This window comes from Microcebus murinus, chromosome 4 (assembly GCF_040939455.1).
Source record: "Microcebus murinus isolate Inina chromosome 4, M.murinus_Inina_mat1.0, whole genome shotgun sequence".
In the NCBI taxonomy this organism is placed as follows: Eukaryota; Metazoa; Chordata; class Mammalia; order Primates; family Cheirogaleidae; genus Microcebus; species Microcebus murinus.
In genome coordinates this window covers 80,536,613-80,550,145 of record NC_134107.1, presented here as the reverse complement: position 1 = coordinate 80,550,145, position 13,533 = coordinate 80,536,613, and the positions used below count along the sequence as shown (strand labels likewise).

The 13,533-nt window shown below is 32.6% G+C and overlaps 1 protein-coding gene across 2 annotated transcripts in view; it reads right to left on the bottom strand.

The window, feature by feature from the left end:
• The window catches only part of CNTN5 (contactin 5), a 1,190,057-nt gene that overhangs the window by 910,048 nt on the left and 266,476 nt on the right, over positions 1-13,533 (bottom strand). For both annotated transcript variants that reach the window (XM_076002462.1, XM_076002463.1), the window contains exon 2: positions 7,867-8,005. The gene's annotated coding sequence lies outside the window, so the exon portion shown is untranslated. The remainder of the gene's footprint in view (positions 1-7,866; positions 8,006-13,533) is intronic.

Below are 13,533 nucleotides of genomic sequence, written 5' to 3'. Positions count from 1 at the left end.
TGGTTTGAAAAGTAAATATATCAAGTTGCCTAATGTAACATTAAAATAACAGCATAAAACTTTTATTTAATAACATTTACAATCAAGGTAATACACTAGAAGTAACTAAGCATAGATTTGGTGCCACTGTATACAATTAAAAAGCCACCAGAGAAATTTTGTGGGCAATGTATTATGCCTTCCACACATGAACCAATCGCTAAAACACATATAGAAGTACTAATTTCTAAATTACAATGCATGAAAATATAGATACTTTACCTTTATTTTCAAAGAAAAAAGAAATGCTATCATGCTAAATGAATTCTTTCATGAAATAACATTCCAATTTTTGAACTTGTGGCTATTGCCTCTTAAAGTTCAGTAAAGCATAATACCAACACTTGAAAACCATCTACAGTGTAATCTTTGCTACTGATAGTTTAATTAGTTAATTCACTATAATTAGCTGTAGAGATTTTCTACTGCCTAATTTTGACATATTATCCCTGAGGATGATAGATCATCATTTGAAGATTACCTAACATTTGTAGAGGGAAGATTGCCAATTTTCTTTATTTACATTTTAACTCTCTCTTTTCCTTAATTGTTGTGTCCCATAAAAAAGGGGAAAACTTAAATATGGAGAAGTAATTTGTAAATGAAATCAATTTCTATACGTAATATAAAAAACATTTCTTTGTAACTGTGATATCTGTCATATCAACCATTACTTATGTATTTTGTCTTCAAATATTAAGAATGCACTATGTACAAAGCATTATGTAGGACATAGATTAGTATAAGATACATTACCTAGCTCTAAAAATATCATATGGGAAGTAAAAGCAGTAGAAGAATAAATATTGATAATAGAAATCAGTAAGTGACATGTTTCTTTCAGTTTTACAAGAAGAGACTGAGATACATTGTAGATGTAGTAGCATTTGACTTTGATTTTAAACATGAAAAGAGGGAAGATTTGGAGTATGAGGTATGCCAGACAGGGTTAAAATATGAATAGAAGAATTAGGTAAAGGCAGTGAAGTGTGTGTTTTGGATAATGAATAATCAAGAATGAATGTAACATAAATTTCTTTGTGGATAATAGTTGTATCAGTTTGCTATTGCTGCATAACAAAATACTCAAAACTTGATGTTTTAAAACAACAGTCATTTATTATCACTCATTCATCTTGAATGGCTTAAGGTCAGCTGACTGAGGCTGTGTCTGGCTGGGATGGTTCAGGTGGTGTGGCTCTATTTCACATATCTCTCTTGTCCTCCTTATTCTCATGGCAATGGAAAAAAGGCAACATGACTCGTAGAAATATGCTGTGTTTGTTAAGACCTGACATAAGGGCTGGCCTACTATTACTTTTGCTTCATTTTGTTGAACAAAACAAGACAGATGGGTAGACCCAAGGTCAAGGGGTAGGTATTCCTTCATTGAGAAGAACTGGAAAGTCACATGCCATATGGCACAGATACAGAGAGAGTTGAAGAATTAAAGATAACAATGAAATCTCCCACACTGATAAAATGCAAACTTGGAAGTTGTTCTGCAGCATATTTGAGATTCAGAAAGGTAGTGATAGCTAACATCAAAGTCTGTTTTTTTTTTGTTTGTTTGTTTGTTTTTTATAAGCAAAAGAGTTATTAAATGTTTGGGCACCAAGATGTTTTATCATGATATTGTTTTCTTTTTTTTTTTTTTCAATTATAGTAACATCTGTCATCTTGTTAATTTATAGACTATGCTCTTTTTGTTTAAAAGTATCTTTCTCTTGAAGTAATAAAATTTCCACCAAGATTTTCTTCCTAAAGTTTAAAATTCTGTCTTTTAAATTTAAGTTTTAAATCTAAAGTTATTTTTTATTTTTTTATTGTCTGACATATATAATTTTATTCTTTTTATAGTAATATATTTTACTAGCACAATGTATGAATCCATTTTGTCTCTACTGATCTGCAGTAACTCATCATTTGTATGTCAAGCTTTCATAAAGACATAAAATGTTCTCTGTGCTTTCTGTTTTATGCCAGAGGTTACCCCAAGGCTCAACTCTGCCCTATTAACATACTATCTTAATTATGTTAGATTAACTTTGTAAAATCAAAATAAAACCAAACCAATCAAGGAAGGATTGAGGCCTTTTTGAAATTGGGTCTTCCCATTTATGAGCATGATGTATCTCTCTTTGTCTTTATGCTCTTCATTAGGCTTTTGCATATATTTGTGGGGTGTGTTTATATGTTTATTTTTAGTCATCTTTATTTGTCAAAGTTGGATCAAAAATATAAAATAAATTTAAGGTATTTCAAGTCCAAAGAAATGTAGATGTTAGTTACTTTTAAAGTGTTAGAAGAGCTGAAGTGACAAATTTCAGGAAAGTCTGCTGCTTAATCTTAGATTTCAAAGAGTTAGAAATTGCAGGAACTCTAGATAACTATAAGAAATCAGCATAGCTCCCAGCACTGAGACATTTGATACTAAGAAAAACCATCTGGGGCCACTGAAGATAGACAATAATAGGACTCCTGCTTGTCTTACACTTTCCATGTCTTTTGTGTGTCTCTCGTTGAGTGTCACCTAATCCTAAATCCTGCTGTCAGGTGTTCTGAGAAATAAAATTATTAGGCTCCCAGGCCCTCTAATGTACTGGAGAGCACTAGAATTTGGAAATAGTGCTATGTACCACCCAAAATCCAGAACAGTATTACATGATCATTGTTTCCATTATGAATGGGAAGATTGTTTTTAATTGTAGTTTTAAATCATTTAAGACAGATAGGAAGGTATCACTTTTCTATGTTAATCTTATATCTGACAAAACCCCCAGGATGTAAATACTATTAATAGAAAGAAAAGAGGATACATATTTCTTTCTTCCATCTCCTTCCCTCTCCTCCTCTCCCCTCTACCTACCTAATTTCCTCCTTCCTTCCTTCCGTCTTTCCTTCCTTCCTTCTTACCTTTCAGAGAGAAATCTGCTACCCTCTCCTTCCTCTTTCTAACTTCCTTCTCCCTTTATTTTCTTTTTCTTCATTTCTTCTACCCTCGCTCTCTTCTTCCCTTCCTTCATTCCTTCCTCTTTCCATCCATCATTCTTCCTTCCTTTCTCCTTCCTCCCTTCTTTACTCTTTTCTTCCCTCTGTCCTTTCTTTTTTACTTTTTAAAAAAAAATCTTATTAGATTTTCAGTAAAGTTTTATTCTAGTCAGTGGTAAAAAAAGAAAAGAAAAAGCACAGTACTTATTCCACCACAATAACAACTATCTGCTAAACACTTTTTGGATACTAAACTCCAAATATTTGTGATAGTATATATGTGTGTATGTCAGTGATTGTATACATACAGATACAGTTATAGAATACATGTTTTATTTAAACTTCTCACACCCTTGCAAAACTGAGATATCCATTTTTATAGTTGAAGGAAACTTGAGGTTCATAAAAAATTAAGACAATATCCCAAGTATCTACAGGTAGCAAATATTACAGCAGAGATTCAATCCTAGTTCTATTTTATTTTAAAACCTATACTCTTTCCATTTTTCAAAATTGCCTCAAAATACTCAATAAATATGACAGTTTTTAGGGGGAAGTCTGTATATTGTTAAGCATTTTTCTGTCTCAGATTCACCCGGCACACTAGGCTTAGTAAGTACAGTGAGATAACCGGATTTCAGACCCATCTACTGGTAGAGATAGAATCTCTGATATATTATAGGATAGCCTTGAGGTATTCAGTTGACTGAGCATTCAGACTAAGGGTTCCCATTGCTTGTATGCAAGCAGGTGTGGACAGGAACTTTCTTATACTCAAAACCTGTTGCATAAAAGTCATTTTGGATTTTGTCCTCCATGAGCACTCTCTCTAGGCATTTAGAGGTAAAGCAAAGAACAACATAACTTAAATGTAAATATTTACTGTGTTTCTGTGAATTTTTCCCACATTAAAATATTAAATGAGTTACAATTTACTCAGTAAGTATAATGCATGAGGTATTGTGTACACTCACATTAATCAATGTGTTTGAATGTTTACAACTTGTGGATGCCTTGCATTATTTTTGCCTAGCAAAAATTTATGCACTATAAAGCCTAAAAACTGTCATATTATGGCATTGAAAGTTGTTCCTGTTTTTTCGCCTTTTGGCTTTTGGAAAATTCAGTTTTATTGCATATTCTTAAGACTCCAACTTTAGAAATATTAATTTACCAATGTGTCTTCTATTCATAGGCTGATATTGAGAATCGTCCATTGGTATCCAATTTGAACTACCCTATCCCACCTCCACAACTGGCAAATAGAGATAAATGCTGCCTAAGAAATTCATACAACTTCAGATTACCCAAAATTTCATACTCAATATTTCATTCATAAATTACTTAAGTCATTTTAGTTTAGTTCACTTATATATGCATTTTGTATGCTTTATATGATAAATTTCCCTACAAAATATTCTGAAACAATGTTTTCTAAAAGACAAATAACTGCAAATATAAATAAATGATCTTTACATAATACAGATGTCAATAACAAGCACCTCAAAATGAATAAGATTTTATTATTGAATAACAATTTTAGAGGGAACTCTTCCATCTCCCTGACTGGCAGTTAGAAATCGCACTTTTTCCATTGATCTTGTCATACCATCCCTGAAGGACTATTGAGGACACTCCAATTGTTAGGAAGTTCTTTCTAATATTTAGTCAAAACGTTTTCCATGGGTCTTACCTTGTTATTTTGCCAATTCTGGCCACACTATGGTCATGATGGAGACTCAGACTTTTGGGGGGAGGTGGGGAAATGGGCATTTATTGAAACCTTAAAATCTGTACCCCCATAATATGCCGAAATAAAAAAAAAGTAGCAGTGATGTTAACATATATGATACATATGTAACAGCTAATATACCTGAAAACTTTTTTTTCTTTTTAAGTTTCTATGCAATTTTCAAAATCATTAATAATGAAAATTAAATTTCCCATTTTTAAAATTCAGAGAACATACCGTTCTATTCTTACCAGCTATTACTCTCTAAGAGTTTCATACATTGATATGAAGGGGTATAGGTTTTCTTTCATGAGGCAGTAAGAATTCTGCCAATGCTAACAATCTATAAACCTGAGCCACACAGTCTCTCCTCTAATGAAATGAAGCTTTCTCTTGGAATTGAGCCAATGTCTACAGGATAAGTTGCATATGTTATTGAGTGGAACATTTCATTCTCAAAGGCTGAACTCAGGACCCCTTTTAATATATACTGTCTCTTATTATGGCAGGAATTTAGTTGGTTGTGTCAATATGAAACTGTCAGTTTTGCCCCTGAATGTTTTTAGTAGTTACAGTGACTGCTTAGGTGCAAGTGGATGAATGAAATGGGGCTGTATTTAAAGAGACACAGTGAATCCATTCACATCAGATTCATCAATTCTAATTCACTTATGTCTTTTTGGAGTGCTCCATCTGTCTCATTTGTTTCAATTGCTTCCTATCCTACTGATATGCTTTTCAATTAGTTGGATCAAGCAATAACAAGAATGACATAACAAAAGTGTACTATGTTCTGCCAAACCTGCTTCCACAGGTTCTCTCCACGGTTAAATATGCTTTACATCCTCCACTTGAAACCTGGATTTATTAATAGGTTGACAAAAAGCCTCTTCTCAAAAATTAATTAGAGTTCTGTTGAACTACGTGAATTTAATACAATTCATTTGGTAATTGATAGAATGCACCAGTTCACAGGTGGCCAAGACATTTACTCAATTCTACTTCCATCTGCTGATATGTCTAGCATAAATTTAAATTGCATATCCATCATCCTCCTGAAAGTGAGCATTAGATCCGAAACCCTCTTACATACAGCTGCTATTTTGTGTTCAGTTGTCTTTCTTTGAATGTCACAAGCACCATAAATAACCTGTTTCTAACATTGCAAAATTCAATTAAGGTACCTAGATTTAATTTATTCTGGTACTCACAGATATCTTAGAAGTAGCAAGAGGTTGATTTGTTAAGATGCTCCCGTGAATAAGAGTTAAGGACAAAATGCTTTATGTACAGGAAATAATATATTACAAGATGTTTATGTGTGTAGACAGAATATGGATTGTTATTTTAATTTTATTTTGCATATTTAACCTATTCTGCAATCATTCTTATTTTAACAAACAGAACTATGAAGGCAAAATTTGGCTTAAAATATGTCTAATGAACGAATTTATGGAGAACTTGCTTTTTTTCTTGGTTTGGAGTTTCACTGTTAGAGATTTTCCATTTCCTTTCCTATTTTTAATCTCCCCCTGTTTTTTATTTGAAAAAATTGAAAAATTTATGGTTGCTTTTCTCCACAAAACTAATTGAAGGATACCTGGCACAGTTAGGGCTTTTCATCAAAATAACAAACTAGAATGATTTAATGAAATGAATGAAAGATACACAAAATGGAAAATGTTCTCCAATGACCTGCCAGAATTTGGATGTGGATAAAATTAAATATACTGGTAAAACTTTTGATGCCTATGCTCTCTCACATAACTGCTCTCAAACCCATATTTAGTCATTTCACTTCTTTAACCCAAATTTTCAAGCTTGAAGAAAGTGAAAGCATAGAACAGGGTAGGGAAAATATCGTCCAATATTTTTGGATCAGCTAACCTTTATTAATGTGACAAATTTGAGGGTAGATATGTGACAGTTTTGAAATTGGGTATGATATTGTCAATATTTTATAAATAATTAGAAAATGAAAGTAATCATACTACATCCAGAATGGATTGACTTCCTTGCTTGATTATATATAAAAAATGTATCATATGTTCTGCAGTTAAGTAGCACACAGTGGGTTTAATTTAAAGTAGCGTATTGGTGCCCACTTAGTCATGAATATTAAACATGTGTCTAATGATATATTTCAATGTATTTTAGGGTATTCATTTCAAAGGACTATTATTAAATTATATAATAGTCATTTTTACTAAAAGTAAGTATAATTAATATGTAGTGGTTTCTTATGATTACATAAGTGTATCAAAATGTGGGCTCAAGCCTATAATCCCAGCACTATGGGAGGCCTACCCAGGAGGATTATTTGAGACCAGGAGTTTAAGACTAGCCTGGACAATATAGAAAGACTCTATCTCTACAAAAACATTTAAAAAAATTAGCTGGCTTGGTGACCCATCCCTATAGTCCTAGTTACTGGAGAGGTTGAGGGTGAGAGGACTGTTTGACCTAAGAGTTTGAAGGTGCAGTAAGCTATGATTGTGCCACTCCACTCCAGTTTGGAAATCAAAGCAATACCTTGTTTCAAAAAAAAAAAAAAAAAAAAAAAAGAAATGTGGAGCTGCTGAGTAAACAGCACAAAAGCCATCTTCCTTCAGGAAAATACTCTGGGATGACTCTACCATGATGTTCCTCATATTTACTTAAGCACTGTCTTTAAATTCAAGCACATCAAAAAGCACAGAATCTATCCTCTAGCACATTATATGTTGATTGAGAAAGATATCGTAAAACAGGAGGCTACATCAGAGTATTTTTTTTCTGCTATTGTTTTCAGCAATTTTATACCATTTTCATGTACTTGCCATCATCATATCAGACTAAAATTCTAATAAGGACAACCTATTTTACTATTCTTCACTTAAATAATATTTCCAGAATATTTATAGAGTGTTTACTAATATAATCAAAGTATTTGCTATTCAAAGATAAATCACTTACTTAATTTGAGTACATAATTTATTATGCTCTAATGTATTGAGCAGTTGTATGAGGAGCTCCATAAACAGCATACATGGGTTATACGGTTTTCTTTTTCCTTCAACATTCCTTTCAGTTTTAAAGGCAGTTTAATAGAAGATGAACTGTACCTGCTTTCTGAAAACAGGGTCCAAAATATGCTCTTGAAAAAGGAACTGATTTATGTAAAGTAATCCTTTTGCTGTATTCATGCAAAATTGATGGTTAGTAGATCTTCAATGGCATTAAATGGCAATCCTTTACAGTCACCTGTTAAGAAAACACATATATTATTGCGATTATACATGATCTTTTTTCAATTTTTTGTTTGACAAAAAACCACTATTCTTGTTAAATATTTTATATCAAGGTTTTATTTAGTTATACATGAAATCACTATGCTGTTTACCTATATAAACAAATACTTATAATACTTCTAATTAGATATTAATATATTTAGTTGTTGCTTTTTCAGATTTACTTTTTCTTTATAATTTATATTTAACAATAAAATACAGGAGAATATCACTCAACTTTCATGGATTTCAATAACTTAAATTTAGCATGTTAATTTATACCTGCATTTCCGGCATTTCTTGTTTATTATAATTTATTTTATTATAATTCTATGCTATTCCTAGCATTTGTAGTTGTTCTTATTATTCATTTTATTTAAGGGATTTATAGTCTGCATTTCTTCTTAAGAGTTTATAAGTGATTTATATTTTGAAATATGTTTGAGAATTATGTTAGTACATGTTCTCTGCTGACCTGCAGGGAATTTACATGTTTGAGGCCATCTCTATTCTCTTTACTTTTAATGAAGTTCATTCTTTCAATGAAATTTGCATTTCCATAAAATTTAATTTTTGATAAATTTATGAATATGTCAGCATCAAAAATAGAGCATAGCTCCCCACACATATTATGTATCTCAAATTACTAAACTGGTATAGAAGTTTTAGAATAGTAGATTGATGACTTCAGAGTCAAAGGCCATCACCTGAGATTCCATGTTAAGCTACTACCGAGAGTCAAGGGAAACCTAAGATGCATACTTCATGATTAGACTGAGAAAAAAGTATTTCAATTGCTTGGAGTTTTTACCGTCAAAGATCATTGGTCTTTATGACTATTATTTATATTAGTTGAACCCATAGGAAATTGATATTTCTATTAGACAAAAGTGGTGGAATATTGGCAATTTCATATAAGTCAACCTAAGATTTTCTTTAATATTGGCTTCCCTTTTTTTCTTATTTTTGATAGTATACATATATTTTAACATTTATTTATTTAATCAGCTGGGATTCATTTTTTGTATAAGATGTGTGGTAAAATGTTACGTTGTTTGAAAGCATTAAATAACTTAACAACATTCATTGAATCATCTTTTTTGTTCCCACTAATTTACAATAGCACTTTAATTACATTCAAAACTCTTTTTTTACTGATATTTTAATTTTAAAATATTAAGGAGTACAAATGTTTTTGTTACATACATATCTTGTATAAGGCTCTAGTAGGGGCTTTTAGTGTGCCCATCACCAGACTAATGTTCTTTGTATCCAATAGGTAAGTTTTTAAACATCAACAATTCCTAATCTCCCCCTCTTCTTGGTTTCCAATGTTGTTTATATCTCTTTGTGCCTGTGTATGCACATTGTTTAGCTCCCAATTATTAGAGAGGACATGTGGTATTTGTTTTTCCATTCCTGAGATCTTTCACTTAGGATAATGGTCTCCAGTTCCACACAAATTGCTGCAAAAGGACATTATTTAATTTCATTATATAGCTTAGTAGTACTTCATGGTGTGTGTGTATATATATACACATATGTACACATTTCTTATTATTTTCCTATTTAATTATGAATTAAATTATATATATGTATATATATATATATATATATTTTGCTTTATCTACTTATGAATTGGTGGGCACTTAGGTTGATTCCACATCTTTGCAATTGTGAATTGTGCTGCAATAAACACATAAATGTACAAATGCAGGTCTTTTTATTAAAATGACTTCTTTTTCTTTTGGGTAGATACCCAGTAGTAGAATTGTCGGATCAAATGTAAGTCTCCATACTGTTTTCCATAGAGGTTATACTAATTTGCAGTCCCACCAACAGTGTATAAGAATTCTTTTTCTCTGCATCCATGCCAGCATCTATTGTTTTTGATCTTTAATAATGGACATTCTGATAGGGGTAAAGTATATCATTTGCATTTCCCTGATGATTTTTTCCTTCCTTTCTTCTTCTCTTTCTCCCTTCCTCTCTCCTTTCCTTTCCTCCTTTCTCCTTCTCCCTTCTTTATTTCATTCCTTTCTTCCTTCTTTCTTTCCTTTCTTCTTTCTTTCCTTAACATTGTGACAATTATAAACTTGTACTCTATGTATTACTGCACCAAGTTAAAAAAGAAAAAAAGGCAAGTGTGATTTTTTTTATTGAGGTTTACAAACTTTGGCAAAAAAAGTTACATAAGCAAACAGAAAATCTTTATTTTAGGGCTTGAAGAGTTATATTTCTTTTAACTGGTCCTGTCATTAGGAAGAATTTTTTGGTGGTCAGATTCTCATGCTCTCATTACTATCATTACTTCTTTGTGATTACAAAGTACACAATTTTTCCCTACTTTATGCCAATATTGAGAAAATAAAATGAGATAATGCACATAAAAAGCTTACCGACATGCATAGCACATATTGAGCATTTGATAATTATCACCAATTATTATTTTCCTATTTAATTATGAATTACTATAGCAATAGAAGAAATTATAATGAATGGTATTGTAGTGGCTATTGTTATTTTCAAATTTTCTTCTCAGGTTTGTTTTTAGAAGCAAAACTTTTCAGTTTCATCTTCTTAACAAGCTCATGCCTGTCTTTAAGACAGTATGTTGTGGTGAAGAGACTACTTCATCTGGAGTCGAAGTCAGATTACTTCAGGTTTCTGCCATAAACATAGTCTTAGAGGACTATTTACCATTTCTAGGGGTAATGATGTCAGATCCTGTGTCTACCCAGAGGATTATAATAATTGTCTTAACAAATAATTGATGAGAAAATTCTTTCTAAACTGAAAAAGTTGTTTTAATTTTTTATTACTTTAGAATATTATGGGATTACAAATGTTTAGGTTACATATATTGCTTTGGCCCTGCCTGAGTCAGAGCTACAAGTATGCCCCTTCCCCAGATGGTGCGCACTGCACCCATTAGGTGTGAATATACCCATCCCCTCCTCCTGGCTCCCACCTGCCCAACACCTGATGAATATTCCTATGTTAGTTGCTATACATCGAGTATCATATTATGAAAGATTACAACCTTTCTCAATCTATATTTTCCCCTCCATTTCTTTTAAAAGCAGGTCAAATACCATCCTAAGTAACTCTTTCTAGGGGACTTAAAAAAAGAAGTAAGTTACCTTATTATTTCAATACCCAGCTTAAACATAAATTTATCTTGTACAGCTTTTTCTGATTTTTTTGATCTAACATAGATTTTACTTTATAAGGAAAGAAATAAGTCCTTACAATAAGCCTAAAATTGTAAAAGCCATATGATCATTTGATTTTTCCTTACTTTTCCATATTCCTAACTATACTTCTGTTTCAAATTCTCTCCAATGTCCATATCTTCTTTTCTAGTTCATATCTTTTCTTCCTTTTTTTAAGACTGGAAAAAAACATTTTTTGCCTTATTTGAGGTGACTGTCTTTCATACAATCTGTTTGTAATTTTCTATTCTTAAAATGTCAATGACTAAGAAAACAAATATTCAAAATTAATATGAAATAAAACTTAATAACTAAGCCTTACATTGATAATGAATCTTTATTGACAACATAGTAACTTTAAGACAGTATCCAGCACTGTTATTTATGTTTCAAATATCTTTCCACCTTTGTCCCTTTGAAGAATTTCTTCATGTTAAAATTCCTGTTCAGGTATGACATACTCTTAAGTTTTCCTGGCAACTCTAAAAAGATGACATTATTTTGTGTCGCCACTACTTCCCAAACCTATTATAATTTCTCTTATTAAAAGTACTGCCCTACACTAAGTGATGTATCACTGATGTCCTTATCAAAGAGGGGAAATTTGACATACAGACACCAGAAATATGTGCAAACAGAGTGGTGACCATGTGAAGGCACAATGAGAAGGCAGACCTCTGCAAGCCAAGGAGAGAGGTCTCAGAAGAAACCAAACCTGTTGAAACTTCCATCTTGGACTTCTAGCCTCCAGAATAATAAGAAAATTTTATGTTTTTTAAGCCACCCACTCTGTGGTTTCCTCTTATGACAGCTGTACCAAACTAATGAAACTGGGGATAAGATCTGGAGAATAGACATATGAGTTTACCTATGGATGGGACACTCTACAATCCACCAAGAAAGAGGCATTAAACAAACCAGGACACAGAGTGACTTGGCTAACTAACTAAAACCTGTTATCAGCCATTTTAGTATAAGCACATTGATTCATTAACAATGTGGTCATGCTGGCAAGGATAGAGGTTATTCATGATTCCATAAATACACACACACACACACACACACACACATTTCATTGTTTCTTTGGAGAACACTAATGCAAAAAAGATACATCTATGTGTGTGTGTGTGTGTGTGTGTGTGTGTGTGTGTGTGTGTGTATCTGGACTTGGCTTATGTTATGGAGATTGGCAAATCCCAAGATCTGCTGCAGTTGGCAAGCTGGAGGCCTAGGAAAGTCAGTGGTATGGTTCTAGTCAAAAGGCCAACAGCCTTGAGACACAAGAAGAGCTAATCTTTTGGAGTCTGAAGAAAGGAAAAGATAATGTTCCAGATGGAAAGTTATTAGGCAGGAAGCATTCCCTCTGACTTGAGGGAGGATCAGCCTTTTTGTTATATTCAAGCCTTCAACTGATTGGAAGGGGCCTATTCACATTAGGGAAGGCAGTCTACTCAGTCCACTGATTAAAATGTTAATCTTGTCCAGACAGACACACCCAGAATAATGTTTGATCAAATGTCTGAGCTCCTCATTGTCTAGTCGACACATAAAATTGACCATCACACCTTCTTAACCCTACATTCTCCTTCAACGTTTGCCATTTCATTCTTACAACTATATTCCATATAAAATATATCTGTACTTGGTGTCCTCATTTTCACACATCACTTCCATTTCTTCCCTATTTTTATCTGCTTTTAATTCCCAATATTCCACTTTTCTTTTTCTGCACTTTAGCAGGCTTTTAACTGTTGAATTAATGAATGTTTGATTCTGGCCTTCTTTAATTCTTACTCTGTAATCCCTTCTCAGGCAATCTGAGACTTCAATATACTAACTACACAATCAAAAACCTTCCAAATTTATATCTCTGTCTCCCTTGGATTTCTCAAAGTCAGGGACAAAATTAATGTGTCTAAAACTAAAACCAGAAACTATGTCTGTGTCCCTTTATTACCCCTCCCAACAACAACAGCAACAATTATCACCTCATCCTCAAGTGTCCTCAGGCTCAAGGATTCCACCATCTTCTCAGCTGTATAAGCCATAATCCTAAAGTCATTTCTGACATCTCATTTTTCCTCATCCATGAATTTAATTCTTTACCAAATCATATTTATTTGAACTTTGTATATATCTCAGATCCATTTCTTCTCCATTTTCACTACCACTCCTGTTTAAATGGGCATCTTTTAGGCATTTGACATGGAATCGGTCTCTCTGCATTGCATTTTTGGCCCAGTTCAAAGTTTTCTTTATCCTGAAGCCAGAATGATGGTTCAAACTG